General features: G+C 49.5%; 1 pseudogene; it reads right to left on the bottom strand.

Moving 5' to 3' along the window:
- The window catches only part of LOC147119159 (uncharacterized), a 207,233-nt pseudogene that overhangs the window by 90,593 nt on the left and 93,781 nt on the right, over positions 1–22,859 (bottom strand).

Below are 22,859 nucleotides of genomic sequence, written 5' to 3' on the forward strand. Positions count from 1 at the left end.
GCCCCTCATAATTTTATACACTTCAATTAAGTCTCCCTTCAGCCTCCTCTGTTCCAAAAAAAACAACCCCAGCCTATCCAATATTTCCTCATTGCTAAAATTCCCCAGTCCTGGCAACATCCTCGTGAATCACCTCTGTACCCTCTCTCGTGCAATCACATCTTCGTGTAATCTGGTGACCAGAACTGTACTCAGTATTCTAGCTGTGTCCTAACTAGTGTTGTATACAGTTTTAGCATAACCTCGCTGTTCTTTTGGGACATACAATGACAGGAAGGGAATCTTCCTCCACAAAGCAATGCAGATAATTTAATCAGTGATGCTGCACCATATTTTGTGGATAAAGTCACACTTGTTTATTTAATGGGAACAGGTGCATAAAGCAGTTCAATGATCATGTTAACACCAAATATTAAATAAACTAAATGCAGCCCTTCATGTTCGCTGACACAACATAAGCAGCCTTGTAAAGTGGCTGGAAACTAAACCCGAGGTTATGAGGATTTCAGACAACAAGCTGTGAGAGTGACTGGCAATGATGTGACAACATGGGAATTTTGGCTACAGATCTCGTGGCCCTGTGGGAGATTAATAACCAAATGTAATGTTGCTCGAAGGAGGAGGGAACATCCACAGGACCACTGACTACTGGCGACCGAACAAGGCAAATTCTATTTTACTACATGGGATTCTGGGAATGTTACCAGAGTTTTCGAGGCTGAATTCTGCAATCATCCATTTTTTTCCTGTGAAAACCATAAAATCGTTTGCTATAATGTTCTTATATTTAGACAGATGGTACACATTGGCTATTAGCAGCTTTAAGAAGATGCTTGACTTATTGGCATCTAAAGCAAACAGTCATTTATCTTTTCAATTCCTGGTGGAATATTCTAGATTTTGTTTGTACAAGATCACAGGATAGGTTTGGATGAAGATGGCCCTTCAGCCCATTTAATCTCCTTCTAGAATACCAACCTTACCATCTTTCCATTACAGCATCTGTTTCTTAATTACTCCAGTGTCCTGGCATAAACCACCCTGCTGGCAACCCATTTCAGCTGTTGATCACCCTCTGAGTAAAGAACGATTTCCTGCCATCTATCCTAAATTTGCTCTTCACACCCATGAACCCTGTGCCCTCATGTCCTGCTGCCCAGACGTATCTGAAAGTATTGTTCCAGATTTACTTTCTCTATCCAGGTAAGTATTTATATTCCTCTATTAATGTTGCTTCTAAGGCCTGTCTTCTTGAGGTTGAAGAAGAGGACTTGCTGATCAAGTTGTACATCATAACTCTTCCCTCTAACACCATGGATCAGGGCTTGTTGCTTTCTTCTGGATTGCCAGTAAGACCTGGATGGCTCCCATAATATCACAGTGACCAGGACTATATGCAGCATACCAAGTGCAATGTGACCGGGGCTGCTTCGACATTAGCTCTAGGTATTTGAACTGAATTGATTGGACAATATGATCCAGCATGCTATTTCCTTTGTTTATTGATGAGCCACACCTTTTAGGAATGATGAATGGTGACTCATCTAACACCCAAGGTTTGTCTCAACTTCCCACTTGACAAGTTCTAGCCCACCCATTTCTATTTTTCCCTAATAAACAGTATCTTGCCTTTTTCTATATTGAGTTTCATCTGCCAATGGTCATTCTTTGAAAGCTCCCTTTGTAAGATCCTAGTTGTCCTATCTGAATTCACATTCTTTCCTAGCTTGGTGTCATCTCCAAATGTAACTGTTTTATATTATGATTATGATTCCAGGTGGTCTAGACCAAGACCAGGAGGGATTCCCAGCACGGACCCCTGGGGTAACCCACTCAGTATCCTCCCTTTGCAACCTAGCTTCACCTCGACAGTAATCAATCAATATGCATGTTTCACCTTGAAACCTACTGACCTTGGTTTGTAAAGAAGTCTCTCATTCAATACTTTATCAAAGGCCTTTTGGATGTCCGGGTATACTACACCATTTAATTTGGGATATGCCCCATTTAATTCGGGACGTCATCTCTTTCAAAAAAGTCTAAGAAGTCGGTTAGGGAAGATCTATCTATTAACTCTGATTCTCTCTCCACAGATGCTGCCTGACCTGCTGAGTATTTCCTGTTTTTATTTATAATAGAGAAGGGTGAAGCTGTGTCTGTCCCGTTAACGGCAGCTGCCCAGACACAGGGTGCTGTCCCTTTAAGAATGAGTGACGGGGACAATCCAGATTCCTCTGTCAGGTTTTCTGGGGAGGATGTCAGAAGCCCAGCGTGCAGGCGCGGGACAGGCTCTGCGCGGTCACCGGGCGGAGCTGCAGGTCGGTGGGAGCGGGGTCGGGAGATTAATAAATTGCGGGTAGGCCACGCCGCAGGGTTTATAAAGTTGGAGAATGGCCTCAGGTCTGAATGAGATCCTGCGGCCCGGTCTGTGTTCAACTGGACAGCAGCGGTGAGGCTTTTTCTCGGTGACAGGCCCGGGTGACGTGCCGCCATCTTGGTGGAGGAAAGACAGGCCGGTTCCCCCTGCAGCACGGCGCCTGCACGGCCATCTTGGTACAGGAACAGAGAGTGGGCAGAGCTTCAGGGTCCCAGTGACCAGGAGAGAAAATCTTTGATTCACACAGAAAAGCATTGCTCCTTCCACATTCAGAGGCTGATGAAACTCAGCCTGTTACTTGGATCGGACTTGACTCCGTTCCCGTGCCGAGGGGATTGCTGTTCCAGATGGGAGGAGCAACATTTGGGGACACTCGATTCTCCACGAATTTCCAATTCCCCCCTTTCTGGTGGATAATGGAGGTGCCACTGTGTGTAATGTGCAAGTCAGTAAGAATTGTCAGCAAGGATTAGTCTGCACTTTCTAACTGGAAATGTTAATCAGTGGAAACTTTCAGACACTGATTTGTACGAAAGATTAATATAGGATTGAAGTAAAATGTATAATTTTATTGCAATTTCTGATGAGAGTCCCTGAATTAAGGGGAAAGATCACAGACAGCGGTTCTCAAAGGGACACTGCAGCCCCGCAAACACAATCAGCTATATATCCAGAATATTAAACCCCTGCAGTCACGTGAACTCGCTGGTGTCTCAGCAGGTTGGATGACTGAGTAATTCCCTTCCCACACACGGAGCAGGTGAACGGTCTCTCCCCAGTGTGAACTCACTGGTGTACAATGAGATTGAATGACTGCCTGAAACTCTTCCCACAATGAGAGCAACTGAATGGTTTATCGTCAGTGTGAACTCGCTGGTGTTGAATCAGTTCCTCAGACCTTTTAAAGCAGTTCACACAGTCAGAGCATTTAAAAGGTCTCTCGTCAGTGTGAACCCGCTGGTGTCTCAGAAGGTGGGCTGACTGAGTGAATCCCTTCCCACACACGGAGCAGGCGAACGGCCTCTCCCCAGTGTGACTGTAGCGAAGAGTTTCCAGCTCACAGGGGTAACTGAATCCCTTCCCACAGTCCCCACATTTCCACGGTTTCTCTGTGGTGCAGGTGTCCTTGTGTCTCTCCAGGTTGGACGATCAGTTGAAGCCTCGTCCACACACAGAACATGTGTACGGTTTCTCCCCGCTGTGAATGGTGCGATGTTTTTTCAGGCTGTGTAACTGGGTAAAGCTCTTTCCACAGTCAGTGCACTGAAACACTCTCATGCGGGTGTGTGTGTCTCGGTGCTTTTCCAGTCACACTGATGTTTGAAATCTTTTCTTACAGACAGTACAGACAAAAATTTCTCCTTCCACATTCAAAAGCTAATGATATTCAGGTCCTGATGAATCGAGTGATTGTCAGATCTTGACCTGATGATTGGTTTGAGATTCCCGTCTGCAAATCCTCCCCTTCTAATACCCTGTAAAAGGAGTTTACAGAAGTCATCACTGTAAGTACAGGATAGAAATTCAGAACAGACAATTCTAGTTTCTATGGAACATTCTTTCCTCTCTTGTTGCCCCAAAGTGTGGAGGTGCCGGCGTTGGACTGGGGTGGACAAATGTAAGAAGTCACACAAACCCATCGCACCATCTCCAAAAAATTTCCTTTCGGTCAACTTCTCTCCCTCTCCTGAAGGTGCTGACTCTGGCTGGTTTCAGTTCTACATTCACTGGTTCCCCTCCCTCTCCTCCCCTGAAGGTACTGACTCTGGCTGGGTTCAGTTCTACACTCACTGGTTCCCCTCCCTCTCCTCCCCTGAAGGTGCTGACTCAGGCTGGGTTCAGTTCTACACTCACTGGTTCCCCTCCCTCTCCTCCCCTGAAGGTGCTGACTCTGGCTGGGTTCAGCTCTACACTCACTGGTTCCCCTCCCTCTCCTCCCCTGAAGGTACTGACTCTGGCTGGGTTCAGTTCTACACCCGCTGGTTCCCCTCCCTCTCCTCCCCTGAAGGTGCTGACTCTGGCTGGGTTCAGTTCTACACTCACTGGTTCCCCTCCCTCTCCTCCCCTGAAGGTGCTGACTCTGGCTGGGTTCAGTTCTACACTCACTGGTTCCCCTCCCTCTCCTCCCCTGAAGGTGCTGACTCTGGCTGGGTTCAGTTCTACACTCACTGGTTCCCCTCCCTCTCCACCCCTGAAGGTGCTGACTCTGGCTGGGTTCAGTTCTACACTCACTGGTTCCCCTCCCTCTCCTCCCCTGAAGGTACTGACTCTGGCTGGGTTCGGTTCTACACCCGCTGGTTCCCTTCTCTCTCCTCCCCTGAAGGTGCTGACTCTGGCTGGGTTCAGTTCTACACTCACTGGTTCCTCTCTCTCTCCTCCCCTGAAGGTGCTGACTCTGGCTGGGTTCAGTCCTACACTCACTGGTCCCCCTCTCTCTCCTCCTCTGAAGGTGCTGGCTCTGGCTGGGTTCAGTTCTACGTTCACTGGTTGCCCTCTCTTTCATCCCCTGAAGGTGCTGAACCAGGCTGTGTTCAGTTCTACATTCACTGCTTCCCCTCCCTCTCCTCCCCTGAATGTGATAATTCTGGCTGGGTTCAGTTCTACACTCACTGGTTCAACTCTCTCTCCTCCCCTGAAGGTGCTGACTCTGGCTGGGCTCAGTTCTACACTCACTGGTTCACCTCCCTCTCCTCCCCTGAAGGTGCTGACACTGGCTGGGTTCAGTTCTACGTTCACTGGTACCCCACTCTCTCTTCCTCTGAAGGTACTGACTCTGGCTGAGTTCAGTTCTACACTCACTGGGTCCCCTCCCTCTCGCTCCCTGAAGGTGCTGACTCTGGCTGGGTTCAGTTCTACACTCACTGGTTCCCCTCCCTCTCCTCCCCTGAAGGTGCTGACTCTGGCTGGGTTCAGTTCTACACTCACTGGTTCCCCTCCCTCTCTTCCCCTGAAGGTGCTGACCCTGGTTGGGTTCAGTTCTACACTCACTGGTTCCCCTCCCTCTCTTCCCCTGAAGGTGCTGACCCTGGTTGGGTTCAGTTCTACACTCACTGGTTCCCCTCCCAGTCCTCCACTGAAGATGCTGTGTCTGGCTGGGTTCAGTTCTACACTCACTGGTTCCCCTCCCTCTCTTCCCCTGAAGGTGCTGACTCTGATTGTGTTCAGTTCTACACTCTCTGGTTCCCCTCTCTCTCCTCCTCTGAAGGTGCTAACTCTGGGCGGGTTCAGTTCTACACTCACAGGTTCCCCTCTCTCTCCTCCCCTGAAGGTGCCAACTCTGGCTGGGTTCAGTTCTACACTCACCGGTTCCCCTCTCTCTCCTCCCCTGAAGGTGCCAACTCTGGCTGGGTTCAGTTCTACGTTCACTGGTTCCCCTCTCTCTCCTCTCCTGAAGGTGCTGACTCTGGCTGGGTTCAGTTTGACACTCACTGATTCCCCTCCCTCTCCTCCCCTGAAGGTGCTGACTCTGGCTGGGTTCAGTTCTAAACTCACTGGTTCCCCTCTCTCTCCTCTCCTGAAGGTGCTGACTCTGGCTGGGTTCAGTTCTACATAGACTGGTTCGCCTCCCTCTCCTCCCCTGAAGGTGCTGACTCTGGCTGTGTTCAGTTACACACTCACTGGTGCCCCTCCCTCTCCTCCCCTGAATTAACTGACTCTGGCTGGATTCAGTTCTACACTCACTGGTTACCCTCCCTCCCCTCCCCTGAAGGTGCTGATTCTGGCTGGGTTCAGTTCCACACTCACTGGTCCCCCTCCCTCTCCTCACCTGAAGGTGCTGATTCTGACCGGGTTCAGTTCTACACTCACTGGTCCCCCTCCCTCTCCTCCCCTGAAGGTGCTGACTCTGTCTGGGTTCAGTTCTACACTCACTGGTCCCCCTCCCTCTCCTCTCCTGAAGGTACTTACTCTGGCTGGGTTCAGTTCTGCACTCACTGGTCCCCCTCTCTCTCCTCCCCTGAAGGTGCTGGCTCTGGCTGGGTTCAGTTCTACGTTCACTGGTTCCCCTCCCACTCCTCCCCTGAAGGTGCTGACTCTGGCTGGGTTCAGTTCTACACTCACTGGTTCCCCTCCCACTCCTCCCCTGAAGGTGCTGACTCTGGCTGGGTTAAATTCCACACTCACTGGTCCCCCACCCTCTCCTCACCTGAAGGTGCTGACTCTGGCTGGGTTCAGTTCTACATTCACTGGTCCCCCACCCTCTCCTCACCTGAAGGTGCTGACTCTGGCTGGTTTCAGTTCTACACTCACTGGTTCCCCTCCCTCTCCTCCCCTGAAGGTGCTGACTCTGGCTGGGTTCAGTTCTACACCCACTGGTTCCTCTCCCTCTCCTCCCCTGAAGGTGCTGATTCTGGCTGGGTTCAGTTCTACACTCACTGGTTCCCCTCTCTCTCCTTTGTAAGATTCGAAATTTTCAGGAATTTAATCACACGATAAAACAGGGTTGATAAGACAGTTTATTGACCAAGAGAAAGCTTGTACAGAAAAACCTTTGATAAAAGGGGTATACAAAATGGCCACCGGACCTCGTGATCAGTTTCTGGGCCATTTGATTTCGGTTACTGCAAGCCAGACAGGCTTGTGGATTGAGGACAGTAAGCCCGCGAAAGCCAGTATCGGGAAACCGAAACTCAGGGAACTGAGCATACGTATTAATTGGATTCTAAGTACAAGACAGTTTCAGGTAACAGGATGGGGCCCATCAAGAAATGGGCAGACAATTGAATGAACACTTAAACCCATTTACTGTACAAAGGAAAACCGTTTAACAGCCATCAAGGGCAATCTCCAGACCAATCAATATGCGAACCGAGTTACGGTGACGAAGTAAAAGACATTATCGGCCAGGAAGGCCAGTTAAGCTATCACCGGCTCCCGTTACAAGACAAAGCGCCCCTGCAGAGATTTCTCCCCGCCAAAAATATTACAAAGACTGGACTATGATTAGGCGGGAGATAAGACTGTCCCAAATAGGTATAACTATGGATTGAAAAGTCCATCACGAGGCTTAACGCTTTTGCGCTTCAGAATTTCATCAGGACGCTTCGCTACTTCTACGATTCTACACTTCACTTCGGGAACTCGCTTCTTCTACCTCGGCAGCTTCGGAATTCGACCAGGACGTTTTCAGGACATGGTCGGTGTTCAGCCAGGCAAGGCTTGGTGACGACGGGAAGACGACGAGGGTGGCCCGGGTACTGGTGTCGGGAGATCATCGACGACCCAGGCCGAAGGAGAAGACACCCTCAGGAAAACTGACGAGCCAGGCGGGAGCGAGAAATAAAAGACACTCCGGGCCCAGCACTCCCGTGCCTCAACATCCCATTCTCAGCTTCCCAGGAATGGACTTTCCCATGTGCATCCAGTTCTCCAACAACTTTTCATGGATTCAGTCATGACTAGCACTCCCGTGCCTCATCATCCCATTCTCAGCTTCCCAGGAATGGACTTTCCCATGTGCATCCAGTTCTCCAACAACTTTTAATGGATTCAGTCATGACGAGCGCTCATCGAGGCTGTGTCCACTGCCTCATCGCCTGAGAGAGAGAAAAACAAACTGCGCCAGCAGTTTCCAAATCCACGTGACGACGGAAAGCTGTGCCAAAGGGGCTGCGAACCCCTCTTTCGCGAATCTGAAAGTGGTGAGCATGATTTCGAGTTCCTCAAGTCGAAACTTAGTCTAGCTTAGGGGAGGGGGTAAGGGTAATCGTAATGTGTTTCCGCTTTTACGATATGCCGTGTGTTCCCCATTTCCATAGAGTTAAGTTTATAGATATGTGTATGCTTGTAGTTACATTAATCTGTGCTTATGACATGTATTTCTTAATGCTGCAAACTGTTTAATAATAAAAGCATCCATTTCGTGCTATTCAACCTGGTCTATTGAGCCTTTCTCTGCACTACAGTTCCCTGCACCTAAGTCCAAGGTCTAGAACCGTAGGGGAGAGTGGGTCGAACCACTCAAGGGTAATTATTGCACGAAGCCTGGTAGGAGACCACAACGAGCAAGAGAAACCCCCTACAGAGATGGCGACCGCGGCAGGACCTTGGCAGCAGGAATGTAGCGTGTTAGATCAAGGTTTGAATAAACGAAATGTGATGGATGAGAGGATAGCGGATTATGTTTTTGGGAAGGTAAACCTTACAAAACAGTGGATATCTGACCTATTGAGAGATAGGCGCCCGCTAGACGCAGCCATCAAGTGGACAGAAAGTAAAGAGCACAAAAGATCTGTAGAAAAGGCGGTCTGGCTGATGTGCTACAAGAAGCAAGTCCACCTTTTGGACCAAGTCGTTGTAGCACAGACAGCCCAGATCAAAGGGTTATTAACAGAAGTAGAGGAAAAGGTTGCAGGAGGAAAGAAACTGATTGAATCGCTTAACGCGCTGAATCAGGAACACCAATCCATAACTCACCGCCATGAGACCCGGATAGAGTATTTGGAATGTCAGGTCATTGAGGCCAAGGCCAGTGAAGGTAGAATGAAAGAGAGGTGTTTCCGCCTAGCTAAGCAGATAGCGACACAGGAGGAAAGAATCTTGGGGGCCAGGGCAGCTTATAAGATGGCCATGGAGGATAGGTCTGAGAACACCAATCATAGCGCTTGCCACAGGGAGCTGGAGGACCTGAGAATGGCCCTAGCAAAGGCAACCGGCTTGGTGTGTCTCATAAACCCACCAGCAAGCCAGTTACTGTTAGCCAAGGAATCAACAAGACCAATTCCACAGGAGGCAGTTAGGGTACCAACCCCCGAGCCCTCAGCACCTCCCGCCTATACCGAGTCTTGGACTCCAGGGGAGGAAACGGAGAAGTCAGACACAGGGGTTCTTGAGGTAGAGCAACACCAGGTAGTAGGGTCGGGACCGGCGCTGATGTGTCCCACGCGACACCAGAGGCTCGGTCCGAATGAAGAAAATGGCGATGACGGACCCCTCGTGAATCAGATCATAATGCCCCATAGCGCACGACAGCTAAGGGAAATGATCAGTAACATCCCGAAACTCTCCGAGTCAGGAGATCCCTCCGTGCATTTTAGGGACGTGGAGCAAACCGCAGCAGTTAACGACTGCGACGGGGCCGAACTGTCCAAAATGCTGCTGTTCTCCCTGGACAGCTCGCTCCTCCAGTGTCTCCCTGACGAGAGCAAAAGGGGGCAAAAGACGTACGAGGAAATACGGGATGAGATCCTGGAGATTATAGGGGAGGGTGACGGAACTCCGTTCCTCCAATTGGAAAGGACGGTACAGCTAGAGGGAGAACCTAGTGAGTGAGGAGGACATAAAAAACCTGCAAGGGGACATAGACAGGCTAAGTAAGTGGGCAGAGATTTGGCAGATGGAATACAATACTGGAAAGTGTGAGGTTATGCACTTTGGCAGGAAAAATCGTAGAGCAAGTTATTATCTTAATGGCAAGAAACTGGAAAGTACTGAAGTACAAAGGGATCTGGGGGTCCTGGTGCACGAAACTCAAAAAGTTAGTATGCAGGTGCAGCAAGTGATTAAGAAGGCCAATGGAATGTTGGCTTTCATTGCTAGGGGGATAGAATATAAAAATAGGGAGGTATTGCTTCAGTTGTACAAGGCATTGGTGAGACCGCACCTGGAATACTGCATACAGTTTTGGTGTCCATACTTAAGAAAGGACATACTTGCTCTCGAGTCAGTACAAAGAAGGTTCACTCGGTTGATCCCGGGGATGAGGGGATGGACATATGAGGAGAGGTTGAGTAGATTGGGACTCTACTCATTGGAGTTTAGAAGAATGAGAGGCGATCTTATTGAAACATATAAGATTATGAAAGGGTTGGATCGGGTGGATGCAGGGAGGATGTTCCAGATGATGGGTGAAACTAGAACTAGGGGGCATAGTCTTAGAATAAGGGGCTGCTCTTTCAAAACTGAGATGAGGAGGAACTACTTCACTCAGAGGGTGGTAGGTCCATGGAATATGCTGCCCCAAAAAGCTGTCGAAGCTACATCATTACATAAATTTAAAACAGAAATAGACAGTTTCCTAGAAGAAAAGGGAATTAAGGGTTACGGGGAGCGGACAGGAATTTGGACATGAGTCTAGGTTTGGATCGGTCATGGCCCTGTGGGTAGCGGAGCGGGCCCAGGGGCCGTGTAGCCTAATCCTGCTCCTGTTTCGTGTGTCTAATTCTGTTAGATTCAGGAGATAGTCCTGTCATAGTGGATTGGCGGTTAGGATCAGATCAGCCATGATCTTATTGAATGGCGGAGCAGGCTCGAGGGGCCAATTGGCCTACTCCTGCTCCTATTTCTTATGTTCTTATGTTCTAACCCCCACGGGTTTTCGCCGGAAGGTTGTGGCCAGTGTACCGGCGCAGCTGCCCGGGAGGACCGGACCGGAACGCGCTAAATGATGACCAAAGGGCTCATTGGCTCCGGTGTCTGGTCGCCAATTGCTTGCCGCCGGTGAGGGAGCAGGCCAAGGCATGGTTTGACCCCACTAACCCCCGCTCCACGGAGGACGTAGTACTTGATCAGCTCACGATAAGTTACAGGAACAACAAGAGTAGGGATGTGCCTTCCTCAAAAGGAAAGGTGCATGAGGCGAGGCCTGCAGCTCCTGCTAAAAAGGAATGGCATCAGGAGGGGAATCGCGCCCCCCAAGCCAAGAATAGTTGTTACGGGTGTGGGAAGGAAGGTCACTAGCGCCGGGACTGTAAAAATCCCTGGAAGGATTTAAAGGGAAAAGCTCCCTCAGCCCCAGCCCAAACGCCCATCCTGGAGAAAGGAGCTGATGTGTCGATCCATCCCGACACGATCGAGTCAGTTTTAGAGGCAATGCGGTCTCTAATGACCTCGCAGGGGAAGGTGGCAGTCGCCAACGGCCCTGTTGCTCCCCCAGCCCCAACCGATGTGCCCAATTGACTAGAGCCAGCGCAGCCTGTCGACCTGTGTCCCCTAGAAAGACATGCACAGGAAGAGACCTCCTGTAAAATGGAGGAATACCTGCGGTGCCAGGTTGCGGAGGCTAAGTTAGTTGAGCAGGTTTTAAGGGAGGAGAACGCCAGGTTAACAGCGAGGGCTGGCAGTTTAGAGGGTCAGCTAAGGGTTTTTAAAATGGTTCATGACCAGTGCAAACTGTTTAAGTCGGGTGCACAAGGGCCAACAACAGTGGCCAGGTCTGAGGACAAAAATCCTCAGCCTGCGACAGAGTCACAGACCACACAGGCTGGAACAGTAGCCTGCGTGAAGGGAGGAGTCATCCCATTGGAGTGTGAGGTCTCCCCTCTGATTTGGGATTCGGACGAGGGGGAGCCCGAACGGCTCGACCCCGCCCTTGACCCGATCACGGAGGAGGATGAGTCAGAGGACGAAGATCCCGCCCTCGACTCAAGCTTAGGGGAGGTAGGGATTGGGGGCGGAGACTCACTACCTGTAGGGACAGGTGAGGTGGAGTCGGATGCCACAAATCCCGGCCCCGGGGGGACGGAGCCTGAGGGAAGGGAGCCGGAGCCGGCAACTGTGGTGGAACCACAGGCTGTGACGGTGAAAGTCCCAACCCCCGGTCCGTCAGCCCTGGGAGCCTCACCCAAGGCAGCCCCTCGTAGGTCGACTCGAACGCCCCAGCCCAGAAAGCAATGGCCCAATTCTCCGTATCTTCCCCAACCTCGGTACAGAGCAGCCCGAGAAAGGCACGATTCCCGTTCAGCAGCGACAGGCTGCGGGGGATCAAAGCCGAAGGTCAGTGCAGCCCCGCCACAGGAAGCGGCACGCTGCAGCCCTCACAGGAATTAGGTAGGCCGCCCGAAGGAGGGTGGCGCTGTATATAGGTTTAGGTAATGATAAGTTAAGTTTAAGTAATTTTAATGATAGTTTAAGGTGTGTAAAGTTTAAGATGATGGGGATGTTTAAAAGATAGTTTTCGGAGTCTGCCCAGAATGTGTGTTTTGTTTGGAAGCGGGGTCAAGGGACCCGAGCGTTCGTTTAATTAAGCCAGCACCTGTTGGGAGCCTGGCTACATCATCTTATCGATTACAGAAACCAGGGATACAATGGAGAGGATTCTCGTGACGCTCGTGGCGATCGGGTGCGGGCTGGCCTACCGGGGCCGCACCAAGGACGTCATCGTGTTCGGATGTTCCGGGGACACAGCCCCCATCGCGACGGATGGGATGGGGAAGCGAGAGGTTGAGGAAACCGCCACCTACTTCCACCAAGGGAGATGGCCAGGTTGGCTGGGAACGAATTCTACGGAATACTCCAGCAATTTCGGCTTCGCCTACCAAGAGACTTCGTTAATGTGCCCTCGGGTGAGGATCCTTGCACCCAGAGTCAGCGTTACCGTGGGAAAGAGGATCTGTTTGGTGTGTAATGGGAACGTACCGTTGAGTAGATGGTGGTGGTTACGAAAGCTGGGGAAGGACATGAAGAACTCTACCATCGAGTGGGAACGACTGGGTAACAATACCCATTGGACAATTACGGGGACTCACGGACAATTACGTGTGTGTTGGGACAAATGGTGGGAACCAGATGAAGCGATATATATCTGTATGTGGGGTTCGAAACGCGTTTGTCCCAAGGGCGTATCCATCTTTTTCCAGAGGCAGTGGCAAGATGAAGGAAAGGGGATGAGATGGGATGTCAGCACTCGGGCGTGCGGAGCCCCATACTCCCCGATTCCAGTAAACGCCACTGAACTCATCACCCGCCCACGAAAGCCCCTGCCCACGATTCCGGTAGCGCTGGCCCAGAAGGAAGGGTGCCCCACCGCCACAAAGGGACCCGGGAACGGTCTAGTATTGGTACCCACCGGTCAGGTGCTGTACCAAGGGGTACACTACGCGGTGGCCTCAGTGATTTTAAACCTCACTGAGGTACGATTGCCTGAGTGGTGTCCCAGGGAAACGGAACAGTTGTACCAGGTACTGTTAACCCGAATGTTCAGACAATTTTTCGAGTTTGACTTTGCCGACATCGACAAGGCCAAATTATACACCACACCACAGGAAGTTTTGGATCGGGTAGGAAGGCAAAGAAGGGGTATTGTAAATGACATTTTCACTGCTTTTAACACCGGAACGTCTGTTGTCAACGCTCTAGACAACGTGGAGCTGCAGACACAGATCAATGGTTTAAAGGCCCAGTTAAGGAACATACTGACGAGCGAGAATAAGGTAGTGGGTTCTGAGCTGCATGAGGACCAAGCCATGACACTACACTTAAAGGAAATAATTGCTGAGCTGGAGAAACACGCTAGAACGGTAAATGCGCTCATTAAGGAGGATCGGAATGCGTCCGATCAGGCTGCGCAGAACGAGGCCTGTGTGCTATACGGGGCATGGTTACTGGGCGAGGGCTGCAGTAATCTGGAGGATTTAAAACAAGGTTTGGTCCCGTCCTGGATCAGCAACAAGCACTTGCAAGCGCTCCACCCTTTTGAGAACGCATTAAGCCCGTGCCAGCTCAGACTAGCTGCAGAGGCGTACCCAGTCCCAGTGGACTGTGGACGCTCAAACCACACTATCATGGGAATAGTGGTAAGGATGCCGGTGTTGGGTCCCGCAGCAAAGCCCACCCCGGTATACAGGGTGGAGAACATTGGAGTCATTCAGGGGGGTGCGCACATTCGTTACGCAGTGGTCCCGCCTTATGTCAACAGATGGGAGCGTACGATGACAGGCACCGACCTATCGGGGTGTCGTAGCCGAGGAGCACACATCATCCTGTGTCCCCCGCATTTGAATGCCTTTTTGAAACCACATTCCTGGTTCAGAGCCGCTAGCGCGAAGCCGATAAATTGCACCATGGAGGCAATGGCAAAGGACCATGTGCCCCCGCAGGTGGCCTATATCGGAGGTGGGACATACTGTGTCACCACTGCAGTGCCTCACTACCGCCACGGACAGCACGAGCGGTGTCCGGTCAGTGACAGCAGTTTCTGTTTTAAACCCAGGGCGGAAGTTCAAGTGGCACAACAATGGATTGTCCCCATTCCTGCACCCTCCACCGTTCACCTCACTGAAAAAGAAAATTTCACGGACTTGCAGCGATTCGTCGCGCATTTTGGTTATGTCTTTCCCCCTCTTCCCGAACACCTCACCAAGATTTTAAAAGCCGTTGTAGTTTCACAGAAGCATTTCTACACACTGGATCAAAAGACATTAGAGATAGGGAAGGACATATTGGACATAGTCACCCCACCATGGTGGGACCTGTTCACCAATATAGAGATCCCGGCCTGGATTAGAATAGCATCCCACATCCTAGTAGTGTGTCAGGTTTTAATTGTAATATTTTTATTGTTCGTGCATTGCAAGAGAGGCAAATGCCTCCAGAGGCACGAGAACACAGGAGAATGGAGAGAACACTATGTACGAGTGGGGGAAGAGGACACCCCAGTGTAAGCGGCTAGTATTAAAAGTTAAAGCGGCCCTCCATTTTTTTTGGATTTCAGCCACTGCATGATTTAAGTGTGTGAATACTGTAATGTTATAGCCGTTGGTGAAGTTTTGTTTGTTTGATTAATAAAAGGTGTATGCAGGTGGTGCAAGGGGCCTTGGCCCCCTTCACATCTGAAAGATGAATGTGTTATAGTTGAAGATAATACTGCCTATGATTGTCCAATTGTACACAAGATAATGTTCTGAAATGGGAACTGCATGTGTCGTGGGGGTCATAGATAGTTAATTACCGGGAATGTTTGGACGTGAGGAACCAGGAAAATTTGCTCACCAAGGATTGTTGATACTTTAAGCAAGCTATCAGTATCACAGGGGGGACTGTAAGATTCGAAATTTTCAGGAATTTAATCACACGACAAAACAGGGTTGATAAGACAGTTTATTGACCAAGAGAAAGCTTGTACAGAAAAACCTTTGAAAAAAGGGGCATACAAAATGGCCACCGGACCTCGTGATCAGCTTCTGGGACCATTTGATTTCTGTTACTGCAAGCCAGACAGGCTTGTGGATTGAGGACAGTAAGCCCACGAAAGCCAGTATCGGGAAACCGAAACTCAGGGAACTGAGCATACATATTAATTGGATTCTAAGTACAAGACAGTTTCAGGTAACAGGATGGGGCCCATCAAGAAATGGGCGGACAATTGAATGAACACTTTAACCCATTTACTGTACAAAGGAAAGACCGTTTAACAGCCATCAAGGGCAATCTCCAGAACGATCAATATGCGAACCGAGTTACGGTGACAAAGTAAAAGACATTATCAGCCAGGAAGGCCAGTTAAGCTATCACCGGCTCCCATTACAAGACAAAGCGCCCCTGCAGAGATTTCTGCCCGCCAAAAATATTACAAAGACTGGACTATGATTAGGCGGGAGATAAGACTGTCCCAAATAGGTATAACTATGGATTGAAAAGTCCATCAGGAGGCTTAACGCTTTTGCGCTTCAGAATTTCATCAGGACGCTTCGCTTCTTCTACGATTCTACGCTTCGCTTCGGGAACTCGCTTCTTCTACCTCGGCAGCTTCGGAATTCGACCAGGACATTTTCAGGACATGGTCGGTGTCCAGCCAGGCAAGGCTCGGTGACGATGGGAAGACGACGAGGGTGGCCTGGGTACTGGTGTCGGGAGATCATCGACGACCCAGGCCGAAGGAGAAGACACCCTCAGGAAAACTGACGAGCCAGGCGGGAGCGAGAAATAAAAGACACTCCGGGCCCAGCACTCCCGTGCCTCAACATCCCATTCTTAGCTTCCCAGGAATGGACTTTCCCATGTGCATCCAGTTCTCCAACAACTTTTAACGGATTCAGTCATGACGAGCGCTCATCGAGGCTGTGTCCACTGCCTCATCGCCTGAGAGAGAGAAAAACAAGCTGCGCCAGAAGTTTCCAAATCCACGTGACGACGGAAAGCTGTGCCAAAGGGGCTGCGAACCCCCTCTTTTGCGAATCTGAAAGTGGTGAGCATGATTCCGAGTTCCTCAAATCGAAACTTAGTCTAGCTTAGAGGAGGGGGTAAGGGTAATCGTAATGTGTTTCCCCTTTTACGATGTGCCGTGTGTTCCCCATTTCCATAGAGTTAAGTTTATAGATATGTGTATGCTTGTAGTTACATTAATCTGTGCTTATGACATGTATTTCTTAATGCTGCAAACTGTTTAATAATAAAAGCATCCATTTCGTGCTATTCAAGTCCAAGGTCTAGAACCATAGGGGAGAGTGGGTCGAACCACTCAAGGGTAATTATTGCACGAAGCCTGGTAGGAGACCAGAACGAGCAAGAGAAACCCTCTACACCTCCCCTGAAGGTACTGACTCTGGCTGGGTTTACTTCTACACTCATTGCTTCCCCTCCCTCTCCTCCCCTGAAGGTGCTGACTCTGGCTGGGTTCAGTTCTACACTCACTGGTGCCCGTCTCTCTCCTCTCCTGAAGGTACTGACTCTGGCTGGGTTCAGTTCTACATTCACTGGGTCGCCACCCTCTCCTCCCCTGAAGGTGCTGACTCTGGCTGGGTTCAGTTCTACACTCACTGGTTCCCCTCCCTCCCCTCCCCTGAAGGTGCTGACTCTGGCTGGGTTCAGTTCTACACTCACTGGTGCCCGTCTCTCTCCTCTCCTGAAGGTACTGACTCTGGCTGGGTTCAGTTCTACATTCACTGGGTCGCCACCCTCTCCTCCCCTGAAGGTGCTGACTCTGGCTGGGTTCAGTTCTACACTCACTGGTGCCCGTCTCTCTCCTCTCCTGAAGGTACTGACTCTGGCTGGGTTCAGTTCTACATTCACTGGGTCGCCACCCTCTCCTCCCCTGAAGGTGCTGATTCTGGCTGGGTTCAGTTCTACACTCACTGGTTCCCCTCTCTCTCCTCCCCTGAAGGTGCTGACTCTGGCTGGGTTCAGTTCTACACTCACTGGTTCCCCTCTCTCTCATACGCTGAAGGTGCGGAACCTGACTGGGTTCCGTTCTACACTCACTAGTTCCCCTCCCACTCCTCCCCTGAAGGTGCTGACTCTGGCTGGGTTCAGTTCTACGCTCACTGGTTCCTCTCCCTCTCCTCCCCTGAAGGTGCTGACTCTGGCTGGATTCAGTTCTACACTCACTGGTTCCCCTCCCTCTCCTCCCCTGAAGGTGCTGACTCTGGCGGGGTTCAGTTCTTCACTCACTGGTTCCCCTCCCTCTCCTCCCCTGAAGGTGCTGACTCTGGCTGGGTTCAGTTCTACACTCACTGGTTGCCCTCCCTCTCCTCCCCTGAAGGTCCTGACTCTGGCTGGGTTCAGTTCTACACACACTGGTTGCCCTCCCTCTCCTCCCCTGAAGGTGCTGACTCTGGCTGGGTTCAGTTCTACCTTCACTGGTTCCCCTCTCTCTCCTCCCCTGAAGGTGCTGACTCTGGCTGGGTTCAGTCCTACACTCACTGGTTCCCCTCCCTCTCCTCCCCTGAAGGTCCTGACTCTGGCAGGGTTCAGTTCTGCACTCACTGGTCCCCCTCTCCTCCCCTGAAGGTGCTGACTCTGGCTGGGTTCAGTTCTACCTTTACTGGTTCCCCCCTCTCTCCTCCCCTGAAGGTGCTGACTCTGGCTGGGTTCAGTTCTACACTCACTGGTTCAGCTCTCTCTCCTCCCCTGAAGGTGCTGACTCTGGCTGGGTTCAGATCTACACTCACTGGTTCCCCTCCCTCTCCTCCCCTGAAGGCGCTGACTCTGGCTGGGTTCAGTTCCACAATCACTGGTTGCCCTCCCTCTCCTCCCCTGAAGGTCCTGACTCTGGCTGGGTTCAGTTCTACACTCACTGGTTCCCCACTCTCTCCTCCCCTGAAGGTGCTGACTCTAGCTGGGTTCAGTTCCACAATCACTGGTTCCCCTCCCTCTCCTCCCCTGAAGGTGCTGACTCTGGCTGGGTTCAATTCTACACTCAGTGGTTCATTAGAACATAAGAAATAGGAGCAGGAGTCGGCCATTCTGCCCTTTGAGCCAGCTCCGCCCTTCAATGAGACCATGGCTGATCTTCTGCCTCAACTCCATTCACCGGTCCTATCCCCATATCCCTTGATGCCCTTACTGGTCAGAAATCTATCGAATCTGTTTTGAATATACCCAATGACTGAGCCTCCACAGCCCTCTGGGGTAGAGAATTCCAAAGATTCACCACACTCTGTGAAGAAATTTCTTCTCATCTCAGTCCTGAATGGCCGACCCTTTATCCTGAGGCTGTGGCCCTTGGTTCTAGACTCCCCAGCCAAGGGAAACATTCTCCCAGCATCCATCCTATCAAGCCCTGTAATAATTTTGTATGCTTCAATGCGATCCCCTCTCATTCTTCTGAATTCAAGAGAATGCAGGCCTAGTTTACTCAATCTCTTCTCATACGACAGTCCCAGGAATCAATCTCGTGAACCTTCGTTGCACTCCCTCTATGGCAAGTATATTCTTCCTTAGGTAAGGAGACCAAAATTGTACACAGTACTCCAGGTGTGGTCTCACCAAGGCCCTATATAATTGGAATAAGACTTCTTTACTCCTGTACACAAATCCTCTTGTAATGAAGGCCAGCATACCATTTGCCTTCCTAATGGTTTGCTGCACCTGCACATTCACTTTCAGTGACTCATGTACAAGGACACCCAGGTCCCTTTGAGCATCTGCATTCCCCAATCTTTCACCATTTAGGAAATACTCTGCTTTTCTGTTTTTTCTACCAAAGTGGATAACTTCACATTTATCCACATTATATTCCATCTGCCATGTTCTCACCCACTCACTGAGCCTGTCGAGATCCTCTTGAAGCCTCTTCACAACTGACACTGACACTGCCGCCTAGCTTTCTATCATCAGCAAATTTGGAAATGTTACATTTAGTCCCCTCATCCAAATCATTGATATAGATTGTGAATAGCTGGGTCCCAAGCATCGATCCTTGCGGTACCCCACTAGTCACAGCCTGCCATTCTGAAAAAGACCCGTTTATCCCTATTCTTTGTTTTGTCTGTTAACCAATTCTCAATCCGTGCTAGTATATTAACCCCAATTCCATGTGCCCTAATTTTGTTCACCAACCTCTTGTGTGGGACCTTATCGAAGCCCTTCTGAAAATCCAAATACACCACATCTACCGGTTCCCCTTTGTCTACTCCACTAGTTACATCCTCAAAGAACTCCAATAGGTTTGTCAAACAGGATTTCCCTTTCATAAATCCATGTTGACTCTGCCCAATCTTACTATTAGTTTCTAAGTGCCCAGTTACTGCATCCTTTATAACAGATTCTAGCATTTTCCCAACTACTGATGTGAGGCTAACAGGTCTGTAGTTCCCCGTTTTCTCTCTTCCCTCCTTTCTTAAATAGCGGGGTTACATTTGCTATCCTCCAATCTGCAGGAACCGTTCCAGAATCTATGGAATTTTGGAAGATGACAACCAATGCGACCACTATTCCAATGTCCACCTCTTTCAAAACCCTAGGATGTAGATCATCCGGTCCTTGGGATTTATCGACTTTTAGTCCCATTAATTTTGCTAGTACTGTTTTTTTACTAATAATAATCTCTTTAAGTTCCTCATTCGCGCCACACCCTTGGTTTTCTCGTATTTCTGGGAGGCTTTTTGTGTCTTCCTCCGTGAAGACAGAAACAAAGTATTTACTTAAATTTCTCAACCATTTCCTCATTCCCCATTATAAATTCCCCCATCTCTGACTGTAAAGGACCTACATTTACCTTCGCCAGTCTTTTCCTTTTTACGTACCTATAGAAGCTTTTACAATCTGTTTTTATATTTTTCGCTAGTTTGTACTCATATTCCATTTTCCCTTTCTTTATCAATTTCTTGGTCCCCCTTTGCTGATTTCTAAAATGATCCCAATCCTCAGGCTGACTGCGTTTTTGGCAACTTTATAAGCTTCCTCCTTTGACTTAATACTAGCTTTAATTTCTTTTGTTAGCCATGGTTGGATCACTTTTCCTTTTGGGTTTTTATGCCCGAGAGGAATATATGTTTGTTGCAAATTATTCATTATTATCTTGAATATTAGCCATTGTATGTCCACCTTCATACCTTTTAGTGTAGTCTCCCAATCTACCATGGCCAACTTGTCCCTCATACCCTTGTAGTTTCCTCCGTTTAGATTGAAGACCTTAGTTTCAGATTGGACTACATCACTCTCAAACTTAATGTAAACTTGTCCCTAAAGGCCCCTTTACCACAAAATTATTGATTAGCCCTTTCCCATTACACAGTACCAGATCCAGAATAGCCTGTTCCCTGGTTGCTTCCTCCACATACTGATCCAGGAAACCACCTCGCATGCATTCCAAGAATTCGTCCTCCATTAATGATAATCTGATTTGCCCAGTCAATATGTAGATTAAAGTCTCCCATGATTACCGTATTGCCCTTGTTACATGCACTTCTAATCTCTTGATTGATACTGTGCCCTACATTACCATTACTGTTTGGTGACCTATACACAACTCCCACCAATGCTTTCCACCCTTTGCTGTTTCTCAGCTCCACCCAAACTGATTCCGGTTCTACATCACGATCTGTCAAGCCAAGATATTTTATCTCTACCGTACCGATTTCATCCCTTATTAACAGCGCTACGCCACCTCCTTTTCCTTTTTGTCTGTCCTTCCTAAATGTTGAGTACCCTGAAACATTAGGTTCCAAGCTTACCCTGCAACCGTGTCTCTGTAATGGTAATTACATCACACCCATTTACTGTACTTCTATTAGTGCCATTAATTCATCTACCTTGTAGCAAATGCTACGTGCATTTAGATAAAGGGCCTTCACCTTTACCTGTTTAATATTTTTCTGCACATTGACGCTCTTTACTGTTGGCCTTTGTTTCTGCTCCCTACTAGTTTTACAGCCAGTATTTACAGAGGCTGGGACACAGAAAAGCTTCTCATTAACATCACGGATATATTTGTTCACACAAACCAACAGCCACAAAATACTGAGTAATTTCTCCTTCATTTACAGACTCTCCCTGACCAGTCTCCATTTCTCCTCAGGACTGGAATGACTAGATGCAGGGAGGATGTTCCCGATGGTCAGGGAGTCCAGAACCAGGGGACACAGTCTAAGGATAAGGGGTAGGCGTTTTAGGACAGAAATGAGGAGGAATTTCTTCACCCAGAGAGTGGTGAACCTGTGGAATTCTCTACCACAGAAGGCAGTTGAGGCCAATTCATTAAATATATTCAAGAAGGAGTTGGATATATTTCTTAAGGCTAAAGGGATCAAGGGGTATGGGGAGAAAGCAGGGACAGGGTACTGAATTTGGATGATCAGCCATGATCGCATTGAATGGTGGAGCAAGCTAGAGGGGCCGAATGGCCTACTCCTGCTCCTATCTTCTATGTTTCTATATTTACAGACGCTCCCTGACCAGTCACAATTTCTCCTCCATTTACAGACGCTCCCTGACTCACTTCCTGTCTGTCCCGGAGTTTGGCGCTTTGTTGAGATTCGGGCCGGAGTGAAACGGGATCCCGCGGGTGGGGGCGGATAATGTTCACTGCTCTTATAATCGGCCGGGGGCCGCACTCGGGGTGTGTGAAGCCCGCGTCCCCCCGGGGTTCATTAACCAGCCGCCCTCTGACCTGCTGCAGCCTCGCCACCCGCGCATGCTCAGCTCACACTGCCCAACACCCCAAACTCAGGGAGCGGGTTCATGAACTCCGGGGGAGGCTGTGAGATTCTCAGCAGCTCAGCTCGGCTCGGTGCTGTGTGAACGGGCTGCTCCACACCCCGGCTGCTCACGGGGAATGCCAGTGCGGAGAGCCCAGTGCAGAAGGCCCAGGGTGGAAGACCCAGAGGAGAGTGTCCTAGGCGGGAGGCCCAGCACGGAGGACCCCAGGCGGGGGGCCTAGGGCGGAGCGGCTGGTCGCCAGAAGCGGAGTCGGGAGATGCTGTGGGTGAGCATGCTGCACGGTTTCTAAAGATGAAGAACGGTCTCCGGCCCTAAAGAGTTCCAGCGGCCCCGCCTGTGCTCCGTTTGGTGGCAGCTGTGAGGCTTTGTTTCAGTGATGGGATCGGGTTTGTGCGCCGCCATTCGGTGGAGGAAAGACAGACTGTTCCTATCTATAGTATGGTGCTTGAACAGCCATAAGATGGGAAATGAGAACGGGATAAAAGTAAAAAAGGAAAATAAGAGACAAAACAAAGTAATATCGGCGAGGAATAACGAATGTCTTGATGGCTGAGTCCTGTGAGTGATAACAGCAAGAAGAAGGAAATTTGAGTAGTCGTTTTCTTCTTTGACGCGATTTGAGAAAGTGGTCGGCTTCTATTCTCTGGAAAGGTTGAAGACTGTGGATAAGGATTATGACATTATATGGTTGGATAACATCAAGTGAAGACGAGGAGTTATTAGAGTGCCAATAGGACTGACATTGAACTGGTATTACCTGTTTTTGAAGAAGTTTCAGGTTCTGGTTAAAAGTAGTTTACTTGAAGTCTTAAGTGATTTTTTGATATGTTGTGGGATTTTCTATATTGTGATGTTATTTAGTATTAAAGCCTTCCTTAATCGAATGAAC

Source organism: Somniosus microcephalus, chromosome 4 (assembly GCF_052327205.1).
Source record: "Somniosus microcephalus isolate GS21.2 chromosome 4, FLI_Smic_1.0, whole genome shotgun sequence".
Taxonomy (NCBI): Eukaryota; Metazoa; Chordata; class Chondrichthyes; order Squaliformes; family Somniosidae; genus Somniosus; species Somniosus microcephalus.